General features: G+C 41.0%; 1 pseudogene; it reads left to right on the top strand.

Annotated features, from left to right (window-relative positions):
* The first annotated feature begins 5,359 nt into the window (after positions 1 to 5,359).
* The window catches only part of LOC116552662, a 38,049-nt pseudogene continuing 19,634 nt past the window's right edge, over positions 5,360 to 23,774 (top strand).

A 23,774-nucleotide genomic window follows, 5' to 3' on the forward strand; every position in this document is an offset into this window, starting at 1 on the left:
AGACACGGAAGTGTTTGGCGTTTAAAGGACAGCAAGAGGGATACGTAACAGGAAGTAGGGAAAGTGGGCGAGAGCTCATCCTCTTGCGTCCTGAGCAAGGAAGACAGGAGTCACAGATACACTGAAGGCCACGTGAGAAGCACTGGGACTGGATAAGCTGGCTGGTTGTGCTGATATGTACTCAAGAGCCCTTTGCCTCAACCATGCTGATTTCCTCCGTGATTTTAAGGGCAACGTCCCAAATAGTAACATGAGTGAGCCTCACCACTCCCCTTTCCACACCTGGCCATCACCAGCTTGAATCCCCACCTACCAGCGTTCCTCTGGCTAAGGACATTTGTGCCTTAACATCCTCTCCACAATAAACACTGAACAAGAGGAGCGTGTAGGGCACAATTTTTCTTTATCCCTTACTTCCCTTTTAGTCATTCCCTATGAGACTCGTTAGCCCTCTGGCCCTGGATGAAACTTCAGGGCGACTCTGTAGACACTCATTCTTCCATCTGGGTAGGAAAAGTAGCATTGACGCAAGGTCAAAGAGAGGAATAGGAGAATTATTACAGTCATCTCTAAAAGCAATCCATCACAGAGGCCTCATAGCAAACCAATGAAAATGGTATCATACCCAGAAGAAGAATGTATGTCCAGCCCAGATGACAATAAAGGTCTACTCTTGACTTTCAAACATGGATCCCTGCCTACTATTTCCAATGAAAAGCTGAAAGCAGGGTTGGGTCTGCAGGACAGACCCAAGTGCAAGGTGATCAAGAAAGGTTGCAGGGGCTCTGGCTTCTGAGCAGAGGACCATGCTTGCATCCTGGCTTATGTGTTCTTTCAGTTTTCAAATCATTCTAAACAAACCCAAATTTATATTTCTATATTTAGCAGCCCCCGGTTTGATTCTGATCCTGTCTGGAGACTGTGTGGCCTCCTGCCAATGATTAAATTAGCCTGTGGGATATCTATTGCTGTGAGCTAACCAATGGTCATGTGATATTTTTAGCAACTGTAATATAATGTTGGTAGAATTGTGCATTTTTATGACTTTGTAAAGTAATCTCTAAAATAGTTTAGAAATGGTGTCCCTTATTTACCCCACAAAGGCTACAGACATCTGCAATAACAGAGAAAGGCTCAGACTGGGAGCTTGATTACCGAGACTGACAAGATCAGAGTACATCTGTGTGATAAGACCCTCTAACAAACACCACACTCAGGCCGTGTTGGGCAGGATCTCTTCTTTCTCTGATAAGCTATTTCTTTTGTCATGCTAGAAAAAGAGGTAAGGAAGAAGTAGGGAAGGCCAAGTGTGGTGGCTCCTCCCTGTAATCCCAGCACTTTAGGAGGCTGAGGTTGACGGATCACTTGAGGTCGGGAGTTCGAGGCCAGCCTGGTCAACATGGTAAAAACCCCGTCTACTAAAAATACAAAAATTAGCCGGGCGTGGTGGTGCATGCCTGTAATCCCAGCTACTCGGGAGGCTGAGGCAGGAGAATCTCTTGAACCCGGGAGGCAGAGTTTACAGTGGGCCAAGATCGCGCCATTGCACTCTAGCCTGGGCAACAAGAGCAAAACTCCGTCTCAAAAAAAAAATAAAATAAAAATTAAAAAATAGAAGTAGGGAAAGCAGGTGAGGGCTCTTCCTAAACTAGCCATGCCTGCGTGCCCTGAGCAATCCACTTACTGCACTAAAAGCGTTTCTCAGGGTCCCCACACAAGTTACCCCTGCTACACTAATTGCCACTTTCAGAACATATCAGCACATTCCCACTGCCATGGTTTTGCTTACACAATTGCTTCTGCCCAGAAGCTTTCTGCAGCAACTCTGCTTACAAAGCCATCCTTTAAGGCCCAGCTCAAATCCTGCGTTTTCCACAAAGCCTTTCCACATCATCCCCGGGAGAATTTTTCTGTCTCTGGTCTTTATATAATGCCTGTAATGATAGAGAAGACATCTTCTCTTTCAAAAGTGCTATGTGACGGTCATTTGAAGCAAGGAAAATCTGACAAACTGTCACAGCCAAGAGGAACCTAAGGAGACAAAGCAACTGGATCTAATACGGGATCCTGGATGGGAATCAGAAACAGAAAAGGGATATTAGATAAAAACTGACTAAGGCCAGGTACGGTGACTCACGCCTGTAGTCCTAACACTTTGGGAGCCCGAGGTGGGTGGATTACCTGAGGTCAGGAGTTCGAGACCAGCCTGACCAATGGAAAAACCTCATCTCTACTAAAAATACAAAAAATTCACTGGGCATGGTGGCGCATGCCTGTAATCCTAGCTACTCAGGAGGCTGAGGCAGGAGAATTGCTTGAACCTGGGAGGCGGAGGTTGTGGAGAGCCGAGATCACGCCACTGCTCAGTCTCTGCCTTTGTATGGTGTCTTCATTTTCACATATTTGAGGACATCTGGGCTGCTAAAGCACTTAGAACCGGGATATACAAGAAGAGTTCGCCCCCAGGCACCTGTTCCTGTGCTCTGGGTTTTTCTCTACGCTCTCCTGGGGCAGATGTAAATTTGGGTTTGTTTAGAATGATTTGAAAACTGAAAGAACACATAAGCCAGAACAACAAGAGCAAAACTCCGTCTCAAAAACACACACACACACACACACACACACACACAACTAACGAAATCTGAGTAGCTGATGGACCTTGACTAATAGTAACGTATCAATAGCAGTTCATTCATCATAATGCATGTACCACACCAGTGTCAGATGTTAATAATGGGGTAACTGGGTGTGGGGGATATGGGAACGCCCTGTACGATCATCACAATTTTTCTGTAAATCTAAAGCTGTTCTAAAAGAAAATACTTATTTAAAAAAAAAAAAAAAAAAAAAAAACCTCTGCTAGTCTGATGTGTTGTTGCTATGGAAGAACAGAAAGGACCGCCACAGTTGAACCTGCTGAAAATGAGAAATAGACAGTCATTGTCAACCTCATCTGCCCCAGGAGAGTATACAGAAAAGCCCAGAGCACAGGGAACAGGTCCCTGGGGACAAACCCTTCTTGTTCATCCCGGTTCCAAATGCTTTAGGGGCTCAGATGTCCCCAACTATGTGAAAATGAAGACACCGTACAAAGGCAGAGATTGAAGGATGAGTGACATTAGGTGAGTCGTGTGCAAGGTCTTTCTGAACAGAGAATAAAATGTCATGTGATACAAAAAATATATACTGTATAAACCATTAGGGAAAGTCATGCTTTAATATCTATTACATTTAAAAATACTTATGCCCTTGACAAAGCAGTTTCACTTTGGAACTCAACTTTTAAAAACTGGGTAGTATAGTCGGGAGTGGTGGCTCACACCTGTAATCCCAGCACTTTGGGAGGCCGAGGCGGGCGGATCATGAGGTCAAGAGATCGAAATCATCCGGGCCAACATGGTGAAACCCCATCTCTACAAAAAATACAAAAATTAGTTGGGTGTGATGGCAGGCGCCTGTAGTCCCAGCTACTCAGGAGTCTGAGGCAGAAGAATCGCTAGAACCTGGGAGGCAGAGGTTGCAGTGAGCCAAGATTGCTCCACTGCACTCCAGCCTGGCGACAGAGTGAGACTCTGTCCCAAAAAAAAACAAGTAGTATACGGCTGGATGCAGTGACTCATGCCTGTAATCCCAGTGCTTTGGGAGGCTGAGGCAGGAGGTTCACTTGAGGCCAGAAGTTCAAGCCCCAAGTGAACCTTGGAAACATGGCAACACTCCATCTCTACAAAAAATACAAAAATTAGCAAAGCCTGGTGATGTGTGCTGTAATCCCAGCTACTTGGGAGGCTGAGGTCACTTGAGCCCAGGGAGATCAAGGCTGCCGTGCGTCACGATCATACCACTGCTCTCCAGCCTGAGCAACAGAGCAAGACCCTATCGCAAAGAAAAATAACAATGACAACAACTAATAGCAAGCCAGACGTGTAGCTCATGCCTATAATGCCAGCATTTTGGGAGGCCAAGGCAGGGGGATTGCTTGAGGCCAGGAGTTCAAGACCAGCCCAGACGACAAAAAGAGGCCTCATTTCTGAAGAAAAAAAAAATTAAATTAAATTAAATTAGCCAGATACGGTGGTGCACACCTGTAGTCCTGGCTACTCAGTAAGCTGAGGTGGGATAATAGGTTGAGCCCAGGAGTTCAAGGCTGCAATGAGCTATGATCACATCACTGCACTCCAGCCTGGGCGACAGGGTGATTAAAAAAAAACAATTAATAATAGCAGTACATGAGAACATGCAAACAAGGATCTTTGAAGAGACTCAGACAGGAAAACAACTGACCATCAACAGGAAAATGTCCACTAGCTGTGGTATAGGCAAGTTACAAAATCACATTGCAGCCGTGAAGAAAGAAGATCGACTTTTAAACTGAACTGATGTCTCAAGTGAGAAAATTAAATCATAGAGCCATGTAAATTGAACCAGTTTTGTCAACACAAATAACTCAGGGTAGCTGGGGGAGCAGTAAGTGAGGATTGAATGCTTCATAAGTACAGGATTTCTTTTGGGGGTGATGAAATTGTTCTGGAATTAGATAATGATGAGGGTTGCACAATATTGTGAAGGTATTAAAAGCCATTGAATTGCCACCTTAAAAAGGGTAAAATGTTAATATTATGTTATGTATATTTTACCTCAATCAAAAACAACTAGTACCTAATTAATGTCTTAGTCCATTCAAGCTACTATCACAAAATACCATAAGCTGAGTGGCTGATGATACACCATAGAAATTTCTTTCTCAGAGTTCTGGAGGCTGGGAAGTCCAAGATCAAGTCGTTGGCAGATTCATTGCCTGGTGAGGACCTGTTTCCTGATTCACAGGTGATGCCTTCCTGCTGAGTCCTCACATGGCAGAAGAGGCCAGGGAGTTCTCTGGGATCTCCTTTATAAAGGCACTAACCCCATCCATGAGGGCTCTGCTCTCATAACCTAATACCTTCCAAAGGCCACACCTCCTAATATCATCACGTTGGGGGTTACATTTCAACATGTGAATTTGAGGGTACACAAGAATGCAGAACATAGCAACTGATAAATCCTGTGTCTGTGTATATTTTCCAAGTGCTGCTCTTAGCATTACTTTGCAGGGAAAGAGCTTCTTGGTAAAGAAGACACTTAGTATTGATGAGGGGTCTATGGAATGAGAAAGAACCTCCTAGTCCTGTTTGGAGCCCAGGGTTTCTATGGAGGGAAATTAACCTGCCAAGGAAAAATGGAAGAAGTGGGGCAGAGGCCTGGGGGAGGATGGAAGAAGTTCAGGCCTCATGACTGGGGTTGGGAGGGGAGATTAAGGAGAAACCTGTGGAGCTGAATGTTTCAGGTGAACCCTAAGTGTTGAGAATGTTAACCCTCCACCATGACATCCCACACCTCCAGTAAAGCATCAGACATGCTCACTGATGCTCAGCAATGCATGCTTACAGTGTTTAATTTTCAAATGGAGGCCAAGGACGAAGATGAACTTTATGTTGAAATCCAGAGGAAGCCAAAACCAAGTGAGCTCATGAGGCTCAGAGGACACTTCAGTGGGCTGGCTTCTTTACAAGTCCTGTCCCTTTGCACCTCTGTTTATTGAGGGCACATCTGCTCCCAGAGGACATGGTTAGGATCTTGTTCATCTTTAGGGTCCCCACAGTACTTAATACGATGCCAGGCCTACAGTAGGTATTCAATGAACATTTATTGAATTGAATTGAATAAAAAGGTAGATTTTCTTTTTACATTCTTTCTTATCAAGAGAAAAGTCTCCAGCTTCCTGATACTGACAAAGCTAACGCTCGTTTCCAACATCCGCAGGACCTGAAGGCCTCTGTCCAGTCTTCTCGGTCACTCTCCTGCACCAGGGCTTTTCTTTGTGCAGCTCTGCCATGCAGTACCAGGCACACAGGCACCTAACACCTGGTACTCCAATCTGTGGGGATTATATTCCAGCCACAAGCCAGGATATGAGGATACACTGTCAGTGCCCCCATGAGCAGCACAAAATCAGTTGATTATTTTCCAGGCCGGAGTTAACATCTACCTTATGGTTCCTTTTGTAGATTTGCCCTCTGCAGCACCCCTTCTGCTGCCCTGAGACAGGGGCTGCAAAACATACATACGCGCAAATCACATACTTGGCCTTGCACCACCTGGACCAAGTTTAAAGTCAAGGTAACAGCCTCTGACATCTGCTTAGCGTTGTACAGTTTGCTAAATTCTTTTATGGGCAGTATTATTTTGACTTCACAATAACCCTAAGAGGAATGCAGGGCAGGTTTTATTAGCCCCATGCCATGGATGATCAAACTGAAGATCAGAAAGTTGGAGCTTCAGCAAGCGATGGGGTTCCCACTCCAAATCTAAATCCTAGGGATAGTTTTGTAAGTTAAGTCAACCTTTTTGGGAACAGAATCTACCAGTTGAAGCCAATGTGTTTGTTCATTCACTTAATCATTTGTCCGTGTGTTAATCTTTGTGTTCCTCCCATCTGGCACACTGTTTAACATAATAGTAAGCCTCACTAAATGTTTTAGAATTAGTCAAGGACACATTTCCTTCTGTAACAAAGGAGCACATTATCGAGTTGCAATGATAAACAGGTAAATAATCACAACGTGCTGTTATAAATTATTATTATATTTGTTGATTCCATTAACACTTGTTGAGCACTTACTATATACCAGGAGCTGGGGAGAGATGGAGAGGCAGTTGCAGTGTTGAATTTAAGCAGTCCATGAGCGTTTGATTGCCTGCATCAAATCCCAGCTTTGTTATTTTAGCTTTGGAACTTGCACAAATTATTTAACGTTACAGAGCTTCAGTTCTTTCCTTTGTAAAATGGAAATAATAGAACATATTTCACCTGGTAGTTGTGAGGATTATGTTCGTTAATAGATGTAAAAGTTTTGGAATAGTGCTAGGTAAATGGTAGGCACTCAGTAAATGTTAGCTATTATGACACCAGTTATTACTATTAGGAAGCAGTGATGTCAAAGGCAGAGTCTACAACTAGAGGGAAAGTCAGATTTTTTAATTGCAAATTTAAAGTAAAATCTATCATTTAGCAAACAATTACAATCCACAGACATATATATGGCCAGCTGATTTTTGAGGAAGATGCAAAAAGAATTTGATAGAAAAATGAATTTGATAGAAATTTGAGGAAGATGCAAAATGAATTTGATAGAAAAACAAATGTGTTGGAACAGCAGATATCCACATGCAAAAAACGAACAAACAAAAACCTACTTCAATCCTTACCTCACATCACATGCAAAATTTAACTGATAATGAACCACAAACCTAAATGCAAAAGCTAAAATCACAACACTTTATCCCAAGACATTCCCTCACACCCTTTTGTAGTCAACAGTCTTCCCCCAGCCTGAACTCCAGACTGCTAATTATGTACTTGCTGTCTGTCACTATAGCTTTGCTTGTTTTTTAAGTATGTCACATGAAGTTAAATCATATAAGATTTAGTCTTTTGTGTCTGGCTTCTTTCCTTAGCATAATGCCTTTGGGATCCATCCATGTTTTTGCATGTTTCAAGGTTTGTTCATTTGTACTGCTGAGTGGTATTCCATGGTATGGATACACCACAATTGCTTATCCATTCACGTTCTGATAAACACCTGGATTATTATAGATTTGGACAATTATGAGAAAAGCTGCTGTGAACATGTTTTCTTTTACTTGAGTAAAAACCTATTCATAAGGTAGATAAATGTTTAACTTCATGAGAAATTTTCAAGCTCTTTTCCAAAGAGGCCATAAAATTTTGAATTCCCACTGCCTCTAAGACAAATTGGGAGGAAAGTGAAGACACGCAGACCCCTGACCTAGCCTCTGACCTTCTGACGAGACACACACATGGGACAGACCAAAAAAAAGAGCAATCTTTACTCCTAAAATAGGACTTTAGGAAGACGGAGGCAGAAGTGTCCAAGCCCAAACCTAAGGCAGGGCCTCATGTTGGCCTCAAAATATCATAAATGCAAAAGAAGACAATTTTCTTACCCTCCAAGCTCACATTCTTCACTTGTGGGCTCACCCTTTGGCATAAAGAGTTGCAAATATTTTGGAAAGAAGTTGGGGACTACTGTATATAAAGACCAAGGGTCCTTCTCCTGAATTGTTTATATTATAGGTGAGGATTTGATTCATATTTGCCTCATTTGTTTAAACTCATCAGACAGAAGCTAAAGTCACAATGAAATCCAATAGTTTGCTGAAATGCTCAAGGAAGCACAAAGTGCAGTGGAACCTTCTGCAGAGATGCCTCCTGGTAAGTCCCGCACTGACCACATCAGCCTGGAGGCCACTCAGACCCAGGCATACAGGGCTGTTAAGCCCATCAGAGCAAAGAGGGCAGCGTGAGCTAGACAGGGCTCCAGGTGGCAAAGGGAACGGGGCACACCTGAAGGTCTACTCGGTTGCTACTCATGGTTATAGATGGTTGCAGCAGGGGGCTGCAGGGTCAGAGTCTGAACAAAACGCAAGGGATTCCAAAACTATTAATACATCCTTCAGAACCCCAAGACTTCCCTCAGTGGACAGGAGGGGAGAGACAAGGCTCCCAGCTCTCTTTGCCTCCAATTAAAGCAGCTCTGCTTTCAAATATTTTATATATTCAGCTTACATAAAATTTTGTTTTTTTCTTTTTTGTAAAGGTATTTTCTTGGAAAAAAATTGAAAATGACTAATTCAGAGCCAGATCCAAAAATCAAACCTCTGCAGTGACACACTGGTAACCTAAACAAGTGAGGCAGGCTGAGGAGCGTACCAAAAGGAGTAGTGGGGAGCGTGGCAAACTGGCAGGTGCACGCTTCCTCTAAAAGTTAGCTGCCACTCAACTCCAGCAGGTTGTTGCTCTGAAAAAATAAGAAGCTGGGGCTGTCAGATCTGCTGATTTTCAGGAGAAACAAGAAAAAAAGATTTGGTTATGTAAAATCTCCCAATTATTAAATGTCATCAACCAATGCAGCTTATTTTAGAATATTATGTGGGCCCAAAAATGCACATCAATGACCTGGATTTGGCTTCTAGACCACCAACTAGCTCTAGTCTGGAAAAATATTACAAATGATAGGCCAGGTGCAGTGGCTCACACCTGTAATCTCAGCAGTTTGGAAGGCCAAGGCAGGCAGATCACGAGGTCAGGAGATTGAGACCATCCTGGCCAACATGGTGAAACCCAGTCTCTACTAAGAATACAAAAATTAGCTGGGATTGGTGGTGTGCGCCTGTAGTCCCAGCTGCTCAGGAGGCTGATGCAGGAGAATCACTTGAACCCAGGAGGCAGAGGTTGCTGTGAGCGGAGATCAGGCCACTGCACTTCAGCCTGGCAACAGAGTGAGACTCTGTCTCCAAAAAAAAAAAAAATGATAGTAGCTTTCCATTATTTGGGGATCACACTTTCCATGAAGGTAAGAACTATTTCTTTCTATTTTCCTTTAATCATTAAATCCCCAGTACTTAGCCAAGGGCCTGGCATATTTGGTGCTCAAATATTTCTTGAATGACTAACTGGATCACTTTTATCTGGCTCTCTCTGCACCAAGATAAGGCATAGATCCCAAACAAATCTCCCACCTTGATCTAATATTCTAGGGTGGCAGCCCTGTTCCTTCAGAGACAGCTGGTGCTCAGGAGGCAGAGTGAGGCTGGAAGGACACAGACGTGGAAACAGAAGACCATTCCCGGGTGGGCATCTCTTGCACATGTGCATCTGTCTAGGTATTGGCAAATAATTTATAAAAGACAGACTGAAGCCCCACTGGTCAAAGGCACCCCTCTTCAGTTTCCAGGCATTTTTTTTTAGGAAAAAATAACTTCTGGTTCATGCCAGAAAACCCCCTGCCATGGATGCAGGGCAAGCGGACTCCAAACTGTGGCTTAGCACAGGAGAGTTCTTGGCTTCACTCAGGAAAAATGTAAGAGTGAGCCGGTGGTAGAAGCATTATTGAGGTGGTAGTGTTACAGCTCCTAGAATGCTCTTGCATAGGCAGTGTGTGGGGTTAGCAGCTCAGAGGCAGTTCTGCAGTTATTTTTTTTTTCTTTTTTTGTGGCAAAGTCTCACTCTGTCACCCAAGCTGAGGTGCAATGGCGTGACCTCTGCTCACTGCAACCTCCACCTCCTGGGTTCAAGCAATCCTCCTGCCTCAGCCTCCCGAGTAGCTGGGATTACAGGCACCTGCCACCACGCCTGGCTAACTTTTGTATTTTTAATAGAGACAGGGTTTCACCATGTTGGCCAGGCTGGTCTCAAACTCCTGACCTCAAATGATCCACTAGCCTCAGCCTCCCAAAGTGCTGGGATTACAGGCGTGAGCCACCACACCTGACCTGTAATCATATTGATATTCACTTTTAGTTATATACAAATTCAAAGGTGGATTATGGAGAAATTTCTAGAAAAGGTGGTAACTTCAGGCCATCAGGTTGTTGCCCTAGAAAGGGACAGTAACTTTCAAGCATTACCATGGCAACAGTAAACTGTCATGGCACACTGGTGGGTGTGTCTTCTGGAAAGGAGCTTCCGCCCTGTCCCTGTTTTAGCTAGTCCTCAGTTTGGTCCAGTTTCCAAGCCCCACCTCCAGAGTCAGTTTCCACCTCTGGAGTTGAGTCCTGCCTCCTACCCCACTACCATCATTCACACTTGAGGAGGATGGAAGCCTCACGGTACTCTAGGGAGGAGACACTTGAGCAAAATCTTGAATGACAGTGTAGACAGACATCAATGCAGGGTTAATTTCAGCAGGTGCACCAAAAGAGCAAACACAGGCTTTCCCTTTGCCCAACGCTGCAGAACTTACAAAGGAATTAATAGAATCATTATGTGGCCCATAGCCCTCCGTGACCTACACAAAAGCTGAGGAGTTAAAGTTGGAAATTAGGGAGAAATTGTCTTTGAGATGGGGTGGTGAGGTCCCTTGTTGGAGGGATATTTTCTCTTCACCTAAGCCTAGTATGACTTCAAGGCATCCTCCAGGGTGCTTCCCTTGCCTCCTGGAGTTTGGCTACCACAATGGACTGTGCTCAGGAACTTTCAGCCTCCGTATATTGGTGCCTCTATCTAAATAGAAGAAGCTGTCCCTGTGAGCCAGAAGAGGTAGACATGTCCACCCACATCAGCAGCAAAGATGCACAACTGTTTCTAATGGATCAGGTATGGGCCATAGGAGAGAGTGGACATTTGTAGAAACACTCAAATACTGCCCCTGAGATCTGCCTGGGGAAGAATGAGGACCCCAGCCTGCAGTGGAACGCTAGACCTGGATTCCTAAGAACAACAGCAGAAAACAGAAATGGCATATACTATAAGAAACTTTGTCAAATATTCCCAGTGCAGACCCCAAAGGGCCCACAAATGTACTCCCACAAATGGAGTCAGCTTTGCATCTACTAACTTGCTATGGTCAGAAGCAGTCAACTCACAATTATGTAAATACCAGTTGTGCTAGACCTCTCCTGGCCCTCACCTATCCCCATCCCCCCACCTCCATTCTGACCTGGAAGGTCAGAAACCTCAGCTAATAAGCTGGTGGCAGGGCAGGAAGAAGAAAAACACAAGATGGGAAACAGAAAAGAAGCTTTCCACTTGCTCCCGACTCCCCTCTGACCCAATGCAGACATGCATACACACACTCACACACCATACACACACACATACATGAACACAGACATATGTTCATGCACACACGTACACACATGCATGCACACATACACACACATGGACATGCACACACATAGTATACACATGCATGCACACATATAGACTCACAAACACATACACCTACACATAAACACATACACATGCACACATACGCATACATATGCATGCACACACATACACACCTACATATACATATCTAGGCATACACACCTACATATATACACCTATGCACACACATATACACATACATGCATACACATATACACACATCCACACACACTATGACTTCGACAATAGGCAAAGCTGGGGTGAAAAAGGGAACAAACATTTTTACCTTGAATACAGTTGGGTGCCTTTTTTTCTTAAACATTGCCTTGGGCCGGATATATTAATTACTAAAATAACAATTATTGTATGGTAAAAAAATGACTGGAGGACTTTTTAGTTCCGAAGAATGAGCTGGCAGATTCAACCACCCACCATTTCATCAGAGTATAGAGGACACATTAACCCCAGAAAGCTGAGGAGGAAAGAATAGCACTGTTCAAATAGTCCTTTTTTTGATATGTAGGAGGCAGGGAAGGACATTCCCAGCCTTGGCAATGGGAATACACAAAGGTCTAAGGTGTGAGCGTGTGAAGGAAGAACAGGCAGGCTGACGTGGCCAAAGCTGTGTGGAGAGGCATGGTGACAGACAGCATGGAGAAGGTGGATGGGGCCAGCTCACGGAGAAGACGGGAGATGCTTCTAAGTGACTTCTTTTGTTTTATTTTATTATTTCCACAGCAGGTGGTATTTGGTTACACGAGTTAAGTCCTTTAGTGTAATTTGTGAGATTTTGGTGCACTCATCATCCAAGCAGTATACACTATACAAGTACACGAAGCAGTATTTGTAGTCTTTTATCCCCACTTTCCTTCCCATCCTTTCCCCCCGAGTCCCCAAAGTCCATTGTGTGATTCTTATGCCTTTGCATCCTCATAGCTTAGCTCCCACTTATGAGTGAGAACATACGATGTTTGGTTTTCCATTCCTGAGTTGCTTCGGTTTGAATAACAGTCTCCAATCCCCATCCAGCCTGCTGCAAATGCCATTAATTCATTCCTTTTCATGGCTGAGTAGTATTTCTTCAAATTTATACACCACGGTTTATTTAGTCATTCGTTGATTGATGGGCATTTGGGTTGGTTCCATATTTTTGCAACTGCAAGTTGTGCTGCTGTAAACATGCATGTGCAAGGATCTAAGCGAGTTCTTGATTCTGCCTGAAAGAGAAGGCCTCTAAGGGGGCAAGAGATGGGCTGTGTTGATGCTCTCAGAAGATAAACCGGTGATAGTGTAGACAGAGACTAACCTTTGGAGGTCATCACAATACACAATAACAAAGCGAAAAACAATGGCCTGGGTTAGAACAGCTGCAGCCGACTGGGAAGATGGATCTGGGGACCTCTCTGGAAGAAGAATTAATGGGAACCAGCCACTCTTTGGATGGGAGAAGTAGCGGAATGGGGGAAGTCAAAGATAGCAATTCCTTGGAGCTTGCCCAACAGGGAACTGAGTGATGCTAATAACCTGGATATGAAATCGAGAAGATCTTGCATCGGTGCATTGCATGAAAAAAAGATAAAATCAAGAAGAAGAAATTTGGAAGGAAAAATAATGAGTTCAGTTTCTAACATGTTGAGTTTGAGGTGCTATTGGCGGGACAGTCTTGGGAAGGCATTTGAGAAGCAGCTGGACTTTCAGGTCTTGAAGGTCCACAGAGATCACGGTTGGTGACCTGGAGTTCTGTTCTCCCAGCTCAGTGTCCTCCCCACGCGGTAACTCTAGTATAAGGCATGCATCCACACTTGGAAAATTGTCTCAATTATTTTTAGCACATCTTAGAGGTAGAAGAGAAAAATGGATCTCCTTTGACATTTTCATTACGTTCATTCTAAAATTATACTCTTCTGATTTCGAAGGACTTCCAGTGCTCCGTGTTGATATATAACCACATAACTTTACTCTCTGTGTATAATGCTGAATTACTTACTCCTCTTCTAGAGCTCAGTTCTGACATGGGATGTCAAACAGAAATAGAACATGCATCTCCCGCATCTGGGGGTAAAACCTTACAGAGAATTCTATGGCTGCAATAAATAATTCCTGATCTTCCTGGAAAGGAGCTCTGTGAGCCGACAGGGTAGGGTCACTGCAGATTTATGACTCCATCCTTGAGGCAGCAGGCTACCCACAGCCCAGGGCAGAGGCCTGCAGATAGGTGGGAGGTCCAAGGAAGCCATGCTGCAAAAGGACAGCTGGCCCTAGGGCTGTGACACCTGACACCTCAAGAGCCATGTGACAGATGTTTTCATCTTCTAGCTTTTGTTACTGCTACTTTCACCGTCAGAAAAAGAACTTGAGGTTTATTGAAATGTGGGTGTGTTTTCTGACAGTCATTCAAGCCTGCTACCAAGGACATTGAGAAAAGCTTCTATTATGGTGAACACAACTTCTGGCTACTCAACATGACCAGAAGTTGGCCTCAGATGAACTACATCCTGAGGGAAGGCTGCCTCCCCATCTCCCTTCTCACTCATTTTTCTCATTTTCCATTGCATTCATCTGCCTCTTGACTTTGTTACTCTCCCTTTCTTTTTCTTTCTCTCTCTTCCCCTGTCTAATTTTGCTATGAAAACCTCCTTCTTCTACATAGTCTTGGGTAAATTACCTTACTTCTGAGGCTCTTAGTTTTCTTACCTGCAAAGTAAAGGTGTTAGAGCAAGTGTTTCTCAAACTTCAATGTCTAAATAATTCAGCTGAAGATGTTAAAATATAGATTCTGATTGAGTAGGCCTGGTCTAGGGCCCAATATTCTGCATTCCTAAAAAAAAAAATTCCCAGGTGATTGCAATGTGGTCCACTCTTTAAGTAGGAAAAAGAATTAGGGACGGCAAAGAATCCTGACCTGCAGTGCCATCTCCGACAGTATTGGGAGTACCAGGATGCGTTTGACCTCAGTGGGGGGGAAAATGAATGTGGACAATGCATTCAAAATGAGCACATTAAATACGTGCCCTCAATGAAATGAATAATCTCTGAGCATACTTACAATTCACTGCTCTAAAACATCTGTGGTTTTCTTCAACCAGGGTTGTATCTCAAAAGTTGTCCATGTATGAAAGAGTCTGATGACCTCATTGACTGTGTGTTAATGATGGACTATGGTTGAAAACCTTAAAAAAAAAAAACAAAGAGAACAGAAATAATAAAGGTGAAGGTCAACAAGGCATAGGACAAGGAAAATTATAGATAACTAACAAAACAAGAAGTTGGCTTATAGAAAATACTTATAAAGATAAAACTTTATAAGTTTTATAAAGAATGGTCAAAGGACAAAAGGAAGGTTCAAATAAACACAATCGAGAATATAAATGGAGAAATAACTATAGATATAAGGGATGTTTTAATAATTTAAAGAAATAATATCAACAAGTAAACACCAACAAATGCCAAAATCCAGAAGCAATGGATGAATAATTTTAAAAGTACAAAATGCAAAAAAAAATTAATACAAAGGAATAGAAAATGTACTTATACCAGTAATGCTTATGAAATTTAGAAGCTAATAAAAAGACTTCTCTCTCTAAACCTCATGTCCACACAAAGCCAGGTCCAGGTTTTACAGGTTTGCTACCAAACTTTCAAATAAAAACTGATCTTTATGTTAAACAAGTTGTGCCACGTACACACACACAAAGAAAATAGAAAAAGGAGGAAAGCTGTCTTACCCGTATGAAAAAAATAGTATAACTTTGATAGCAAAACCATACAGAGGCAAATCAAAGAAAGAGGATTATAGGCCACTTTTACTTATGAATATAAATGAAAATCCTAAATAAAACATTGACTACTAAAATCCAACATATATTTTAAAATAAGCTATCATAATCAGACTTTATCCAGATTTTAGAGGATGATTCAACATTAGAACATCTATAAATCTTATTCACAAGGATAAAGTAACACAGAAAACTCAAATTATCTTAGTAGATAACGGAAATCATTTTTATAAGTCAATACGTTCTCATTTAAAACTCTTGTAAAACAGGAATATAAAGGCGATTCCTAAATTGATAAAGCTTGCCTATGAAAACCCTACAGCAAACACACACACTGGAGCCAGTTTGGAAGGTAGAAAACAAAGCAAATCTACTTGCTGTAATCACTACTTTTGCCAAGCTTTGAAAGTCCTTGTCTAATTCCTTCAAATAAAAAAAAAGAAAAGAAAAAGACTGAAAAAAGTAAGAAAACTTGCATTATTTAAAGACTTTTTTGAATTGTTTGAAAATCTCAGCTTCCAGAAGACAGAATTATTTTTTATTTATTTATTTTTATTTGTTGAGACAGGGTCTCTCTCTGTCGCCCAGGCTGGAGTGCAGTGGTATGATCTCGGCTCACTGCAACCTCTGCCTTCTAGGTTCATGGGATTCTTAGGCCTCAGCCTCCCAAGTAGCTGGGATTACAGGCATGTACCACCATATCTAGCTAATTTTTTATATTTTTAGTAGAGATAGGTTTCTCCATGTTGGCCATGCTGGTCTCGAACTCCTGGCCTCAAGTGATCTGCCCACCTTGGCCTCCCAAAGTGCTGGGATTACAGGCATGAGCCACCGTGACCGGCCCAGAATTATTTTAAAAGTTGCAATTCTTTGAGCTCATTTACCTAGAAATCTCAAAACAATCAAACTCATGAATATTTGTTGAATTAATGAGAAAATAAATGAATGAATGAATGAGATAATATAGCAATACTTCCTGACCTAAGATCAGCACATAAACACAATAGCACTCAAGAAGCACTCCAGAACAGCTATCTGAGAAACTCCACATGACCTCTTCCCAATGAAACAACCACCGTAGGTGAAATTTATAAAACAACCAACTAAAGTCTCCAGAAATAATACCAAAAACAAATGGAGAAACATTTCTTTAGAAGCAATCTACTAAATATCAGTAAAACAGTGAGAATCTGTGGTATTTTAGCTGCAAGTCAACTCCTTAGAGGCCACTCCCCCTGCAACTCAGTGTGACAAAAGCTCAACTCTGGGCAGATGCCACCAGGAACAGAGCTCTTTCTCCCCCAGCTCTAAGTCCAGGGGTACAGTTCCCCCCTGGGAGGAGCATATTGCCAGCAGTTCTTATCCCTCTCCCCAAGCTCTATGTTTTGGAAACACAGAGGATAATACCCAGAGATCTGGGGTTCCCTTCCTCCACCCAACCCACATGTATAGGGTGAAAGCTAGGCACAGCAAGTCAAAAATGCCTGGTTCAGATCGCCCTTACTCTAGTTCACTTATGGAGTGAAGAGTCTGTAGTGAAACAGATAAGCCAGCTGGGCACTGTGGCTCACACCTGCAATCCCAGCACTTTGGGAGACTGAGGCAGGTGGATCACCTGAGGTCAGGAGTTCGAGACCAGCCTGACCTACATGGCAAAACCCTGTCTCTACTAAAAATATGAAAATTAGCCAGGCATGGTGGTGGGCGCCTGTATAATCCCAACTACTCTGGAGGCTGAGGCAGGAGAATCACATGAACCTGGGAAGCGGAGGTTGCAATGAGCCAAGATCCCACCACTGTACTCCAGCATGGGCAAAGAACGAGACTCTGTCCCAAAAAAAAAAAAAAAAGAGAGAGGAGCCAAAGAAAAAAAAACAGAAATTACCACCCATGCCCGGAGCTCTGCTCATAAAGCAGAGATATTGCACCAAGAGAAGTGGACCATTGCCCTGCTATGGTTTGACAGTGTCCCCCAGAATTTATATGCTAGAAACTTCATCCGCAGTGCAACAGTGTTGGGAGGTGGGCCTTATATGAGGTATTTAAGTCATGAGGACTTTGCTCCAATGAATGGATTAATGTCATATAAAAAGGGCTTGTGGGAGTAGATTCTCTCCTTTCTCCTACTCTTCTGCCATGTGAGGAACAGCATTCCTCTCCTCTAGAGGATGCAGTGATCAATGTGCTGTCTTGGAAGCAAAACCTGGATCATCACCTGACACCCAACCTGCCGGTGCCTTGATTTTGGACTTCCCAGCTTCCAGAGCTGTGAAACAAATTTCTGTTCATTATAAATTGCCCGGTCTGTGGTATTCTGTTATAGCAGCACAAATAGACTAAGACAATCCCCAACCCTAGCTTCAAAGCAATGATGCAAAGGTTCTGCCCAGTGGGTAACATGAGCCATAAGAACAGAGAGCTGAACTCCATACTTCTGTCAGAGGAGATTTTATTTATCTGCAGCAGAGGGTATGAAAGTTCAGGCAGAAGGGCACTGGCATTATTAATAAGAAGGATTTTGTTGGTAAGCAATTAGAGGAAGCTGGTATCTCCAGGATAGCAATAAATAAGCAAGTTTAGCAGAGAGAACCAGGGAAGACAGAGAGACAGCTAAAAAGGCCATCATGGGGGTAAAACAAGCCTCAAAGATAAGCCTCAAAAACTCATCCCTGCAGAGCTTGACCTTAATTGGATCAGACTGTAGAGCAATGTATGCCCAGGGGCATTATTGAAAACAATATAATGATCAGCTAGCAATAGTAGAGAACAGCAGAAGCAGACCAGCCGGAAACTTACAGGAATATCAATAAAAGAGAAAGTCAAGGAGAGCCTAAAATCACTGTCATCCCTAAAAATGAGAATGCACAAGTCTGTGCCATTTGAGGAAAAACATTAAAGGTTTCACACTGCGTGGAAAAGAAACTTCACTGAAATAGTTCAACAAAGTCGCTAAACAAAAGAACAATCAAATAACAACACCACAAAGCCCTTCCTGGGGTAGTGGGTGGGGGTAGACAAGAAATCAGTATTCAGAGTTGCTATAATATATTATCTGAAATAATATAGTTTTCAAAAAATAAACAAATAAATATATAAAAAGATTTTCAAAGATGTAAAAAAGTACGATTGATACACGGGAATAAAAGCAGACAACAGAAACTGCCTTTAAGTGGGGGTCCAGAAGCTGACTTGGTAGATATGGATTTTAAAGGAACTACTATAAAAATGTTCAAATAACTAAATGAAACAGTACTTAAATGATCAAAAGAAGATATAATAACAATGTCACATAAAATCAAAAATAGCACTTAAGGTAGAAATTATTTAATAAAGAACAAAATAGAAATTTTCAATTTCTGAAAAATTCTGAAATTTTCAATTTCAGAATTGAAAACTAGAGAAACCAAATGAAAAATTCACTAGAGAGGCTCAGCTGTAGATTTCAGCTGTCAGAAGAAAGAATCAAATCAACAGAGAGAAAAAGAGGCCAAGGAAAAATAAACAGAGCCTCAGCAAAAATATGAGACATTAGGCACACCAACATATGCCTAGTGATATAGTACCAGAAGGAAAGAAAACAGTGAGAGATCCAGAAAAAAATATTTGAAGAAATAGTAGCTGAAAACTTCCCAAATATGATCTTTTAAATTAATATATGCATACAAGAAGCTTACCAAACTCCAAATGGGAGAAACACAAAGATACATAATAGTCAACATGATCAAAGACAAAGAGAAAATTATGAAAGCTGCAAGAGAAAAATAATTCTTTGCATACAAAGGAATTCCAACAAGATTATTAGTTGACTTCTATCAGAAACAACAGAGACTAGAAGGCAGTGAGCTGGCCATATGCAAAGTACTGAAAATAGAAACTGTCAACTAAAGGTATTATATCCAGCAAAACTATGTTTCAAAAGCAAGAGAGAGATTAAGGCATTCCAACATAAACAAATGAATGGCACAAAATAATAATTCAAATTCATGAGAGAAAACAAAAAGCTCTGCTGAAGGTAATTATGCAGGCAAATATAAAATACAGTATATGTGTATATTTATTCTTTCTTATTCTTTTAAATGACTTAAAAACAATTGCATAACACCTCGTTCCCATGTCTGTGTGTCCATGTATGTGCGTACTTGTATTGTTGGGCCTATAACATATAGAAACGTAATATATCTGACAATAACAGTACAAAGGAGATGGTGAAAATAAAGCTGTATTATAGTAAGGAAATAGCACCATATAGTAAGTTGAATCCACAGGAAAAATGAAGAGAATCAGAAATTTAAATAAGAAGACTAATATAACAAACTTTGTAAGCATATACTTGCTCTTTTCTGTTCTCTCAGCTTCTCTAAAATACATACTTTATTTAAAAAATCATAACTATAACAATGTGTTGATAGGTTTGTAGCATATATAAACATAATATATGCAACAATAGCACCAAATAGTGTGTAGGGAACAGGGAATAGAACTTCACAGGTGTGATATTTCTAAATCCTGTTGGAATTAAGAGAGCAGAAATCTGAAGTAGGTTTAGATAACTTAAGATTTATATTGTAGCACTGGAGCAACCATTAAGAAAATGTCTCAAAAATATAGATACAAAATGTAGAAAGTACCTCAAAAACATAGATTAAAAATCAGTTAAAATTAACATGTTGCAATAGAAGAAATTCACTCAATGAAAAAAAAAACAGTAAAAAAAAAAAAGAAAAAATACATGAGGCATATGGAACATAAAATATCAGACACAGTTAATGGGTATGAAAAATAGAGAGAAAGAATAAATAAGGCCTAGTATTTGCTAGCACAACAAGGTGACTATAGTCAAAATTAATTTAAGTGTACATTTTTAATAACTAAAGGAGTATAATTGGATTGTTTGTAACACAAGAAATAAATGTTTGAAGTAATGGATACCCCATTTACCCTGATGTGATTATTATGCATCCTATGCCTGCATCAAAATATCTCATGTAACTCCTAAATAGATAGACCTACTATGTACCCACAAAAATAGAAAATAAAAATAAGGCCAGGTGCAGTGGCTCACACTTCTACTTCTACCACTTCGGGAGGCCGAGGTGGGCAGATTGTTTGAGCTCAGGAGTTTGAGACCAGCCTGGGCAACACAGTGAAACCCTGTCTCTACAAAACAATACAAAAATTACCCATGTGTGGTGGCATGCATTTGTAGTTCCAGCGCTGGGGGCCAAGGCAGGAGGATCACTTGAGCCTGGGAGGTCAAGGCTGCAGTAAGCCAAGACTGCACCACAGCACCTCAGCATGGGTGACAAAGTGAGACTCTGTCTCAAAAGAAATAAAAATAGGAAAAATATCAGACATAAATTAAATTATATTAAAAAAGTATGTAATCATAAAATGGAGTAAGCAATTCAACCAAAAAACAGAGATTGCCAGACTAGATTTTTAAAAAACAAGATCTAACTATATGATCCAACTACAGGAGACATACTTTAGATTCAAAGATATAAATAGTTTACAAAAGAATGAAAAAATATACACCATGTAATAGCAACCATGAGAGAGCTGGAGTGGTCACATAATAACAGATAAAATAGGTCTTAAAACAAAAATACGTTACTAGAGATAGTAACGTATAAAACAAGATATTTTACAGTAATAAATGCATCCATCCAAGAAGAAAATATAACCATTATAAACATACAATGCACCTAACAGAGCCCCAAAACACACAAAGGAAAACCTGTCAGCTAGGCCTATTAGACATCTATAGAACTCTCCTTCATCCAGCAACAGCAGAATACATATTCTTCACAAACGCACATAGAACATTATCCAGAATAGGCCATATGGTAGCCCATAAAACACGCTTAAGTAAACATAAGAAAATTGAAATCATATAAAACATGTTTTCTGAACACAATGGAATAAAATTAGACATCAATAACATAAGGAGGCAGAATCTGCATAAGTACAGGGAAAATAAACAACACTATTAAATGGCTAATGAGTCAAAGAAGAGACCATGCAAATTAGAAAATAGTTCAGGGTGAAAAAAAACAAAAACATGACATACCAAAACTTATGTGACATAACTAAAGCCAGGCTTAGAGGGAAATTATAAATGTAAATGTCTATATTAATAAAGAAGAAAAATCTCAGATCAATAACCTAAGCCTCCACCTTAAAAGTCAGAAAAGATCAAACCAAACTCAAAGCAAGCAGATACGAAGATATAATAAGTACGAGAGCCCATTCAAATAAAATGAAGATGAAAAACAGTAGAGAAAAATCAATGAGACCAGAAGTTTGCCCTTTAGAAGTTCAACAAAATTGACAAATCTTTAATTGAACTGACTTTTAAAAAGGAGAAAAGACTTGAATTAGTAGAGTCAGGAATAAAAGTAGCAACATTCCCACTGACATTATCAAAATAAAACAGATTACAGGTGAATATTATGAACAATGTATGCCAATAAATTAAATCATTTCGATGAGATAAACTCCTAGAAAGATACAAGCTATGAAAACTGACACAAGAAGAAATGGTAAATATGAGTAGGCCTATAACAGGTAAGAAGATAGAATTAGTAATCAAAAAAAGTTATCAAAAAGAAAAGTTCATGACAAGGTTATTTCACTGGTGAATTCAACCAAATAATTAAAGAATTAATATCAATACAGTTTTATTATCACCCATCTCCCTTGTACTGTTGTCAAATATATAATATTTCTAAATGTTTTAGACCCAACAATATAAATACACACACACACACACACACACTTTCCAAAAAAATAAGAGTAAGAAACACTTTCCAATGCATTCAATAAGATCAGTGTTATTCTAATACCAAAACAGGACAAAGGCATGACAGGAAAAGAAAGCAATCCATCAACGAACCTTATAAATAGCAATACAAAAATCTCCCTCCCAAAAAGTATTATCAAATTAAACCTAGCAATGTATAAAAATTATTATACACCATGATCAAGTGAGATTTATCCCCACAATGCAGGTTGGCATAGCATCCAATTTCAATTAGGATAATACATAGTATTAATAAAATATAGGATACAAGCACATGATTATCTCAATAGATACATATGATATTGTGATATAATACAGAATGCATATTTGGTCTTCATCTCCTGTTCCTTTCACAGAGCTCCTAAAATCCTTGGAATTTTTTTAGTGATAGGAGTAAAAAAAAAGTTTTGCTATTTATAATAAGCCCTTTTCAACTATACCTGAATTGATGCTAATGAGGAGACCCTCAGAGAAGCAGGGCTTGTTGCTAGAGGAACAAACCATGTGATTAGAGGGCTGGAACTTTTAGCCCCAACTGTAGCCTCTGGGGAGGGAAGCGGGGGTGAAAATTTGACTTACTCACCAATGGCCAATAATTAATCAATCATGCCTACGTCATGAAGCCTCCATAAAAACTTTAAACAGGCCAGTGGCCATGGCTCACACCTGTAACCCCAGCACTTTGGGAGGCTGAGGTGAATGGATCACCTGTGGTCGGGAGTTGGAGACCAGCCTGGCCAACATGGCGAAACCCCGTATCTACTAAAAATACAAAAATTAGCCAGGCATGGTGGTGCACACCTGTAATCCCAGCTACTTGGGAGGCTGAGACAGAAGAATCGCTTGAACCCGGGAGTAGAGGTTGCGGAGAGCCAAGATCCCACCACTGCACTCCAGCCTGGGCGACAGAGTGAGACTCTGTCTCAAAAACAAACAAACTCTAAATGATGAAGTTTGGAAAGCTTGCAGGTGAGGGAGCACAGGATGGCGGTGAAGGTGGTGGGAGGGTGGCCTTCCTAAAGAGGGTGCAGCAACTCCACATTCCTTCCCACAAACCTCACTCTGTGCATGTCTTCCATCTAGCTGTTCCTGAGTTGTAGCCTTTCTAGTAAACCAGTAAACATAAGTGAAGCACCCTCCTTCTGTGATCCATTCTATCAAAATTATTAAACATGAGGAGGGGATTGTGGGAACTCAATTTCTAGCCCATTGGTCAGATGTCTGAGTGACAACCAGGGCTTGAGTCTGGCATCTGAATTGGGGACAGTCTTGTGGAGACAATCCCTTAACCTGTGGGGTCTGTGCTAACTTTGAGTAATCAATGTCATCATTGAATTGCAGGACACCAGTTGGTATCTGGAGAGTTGAAGAATTGCTTAGTGCAAGAAAAACTCCACATGTTTGGTGTCAGAAATATGAGTGTAGAAGAAACAGTTTTTTCTTTTAACACAGAAAATGCATACGACAAAATCAAACACTTTCATGA

Source organism: Sapajus apella, unplaced genomic scaffold (genome assembly GCF_009761245.1).
Source record: "Sapajus apella isolate SASKATOON/1434 unplaced genomic scaffold, GSC_monkey_1.0 scaffold12, whole genome shotgun sequence".
Taxonomy (NCBI): Eukaryota; Metazoa; Chordata; class Mammalia; order Primates; family Cebidae; genus Sapajus; species Sapajus apella.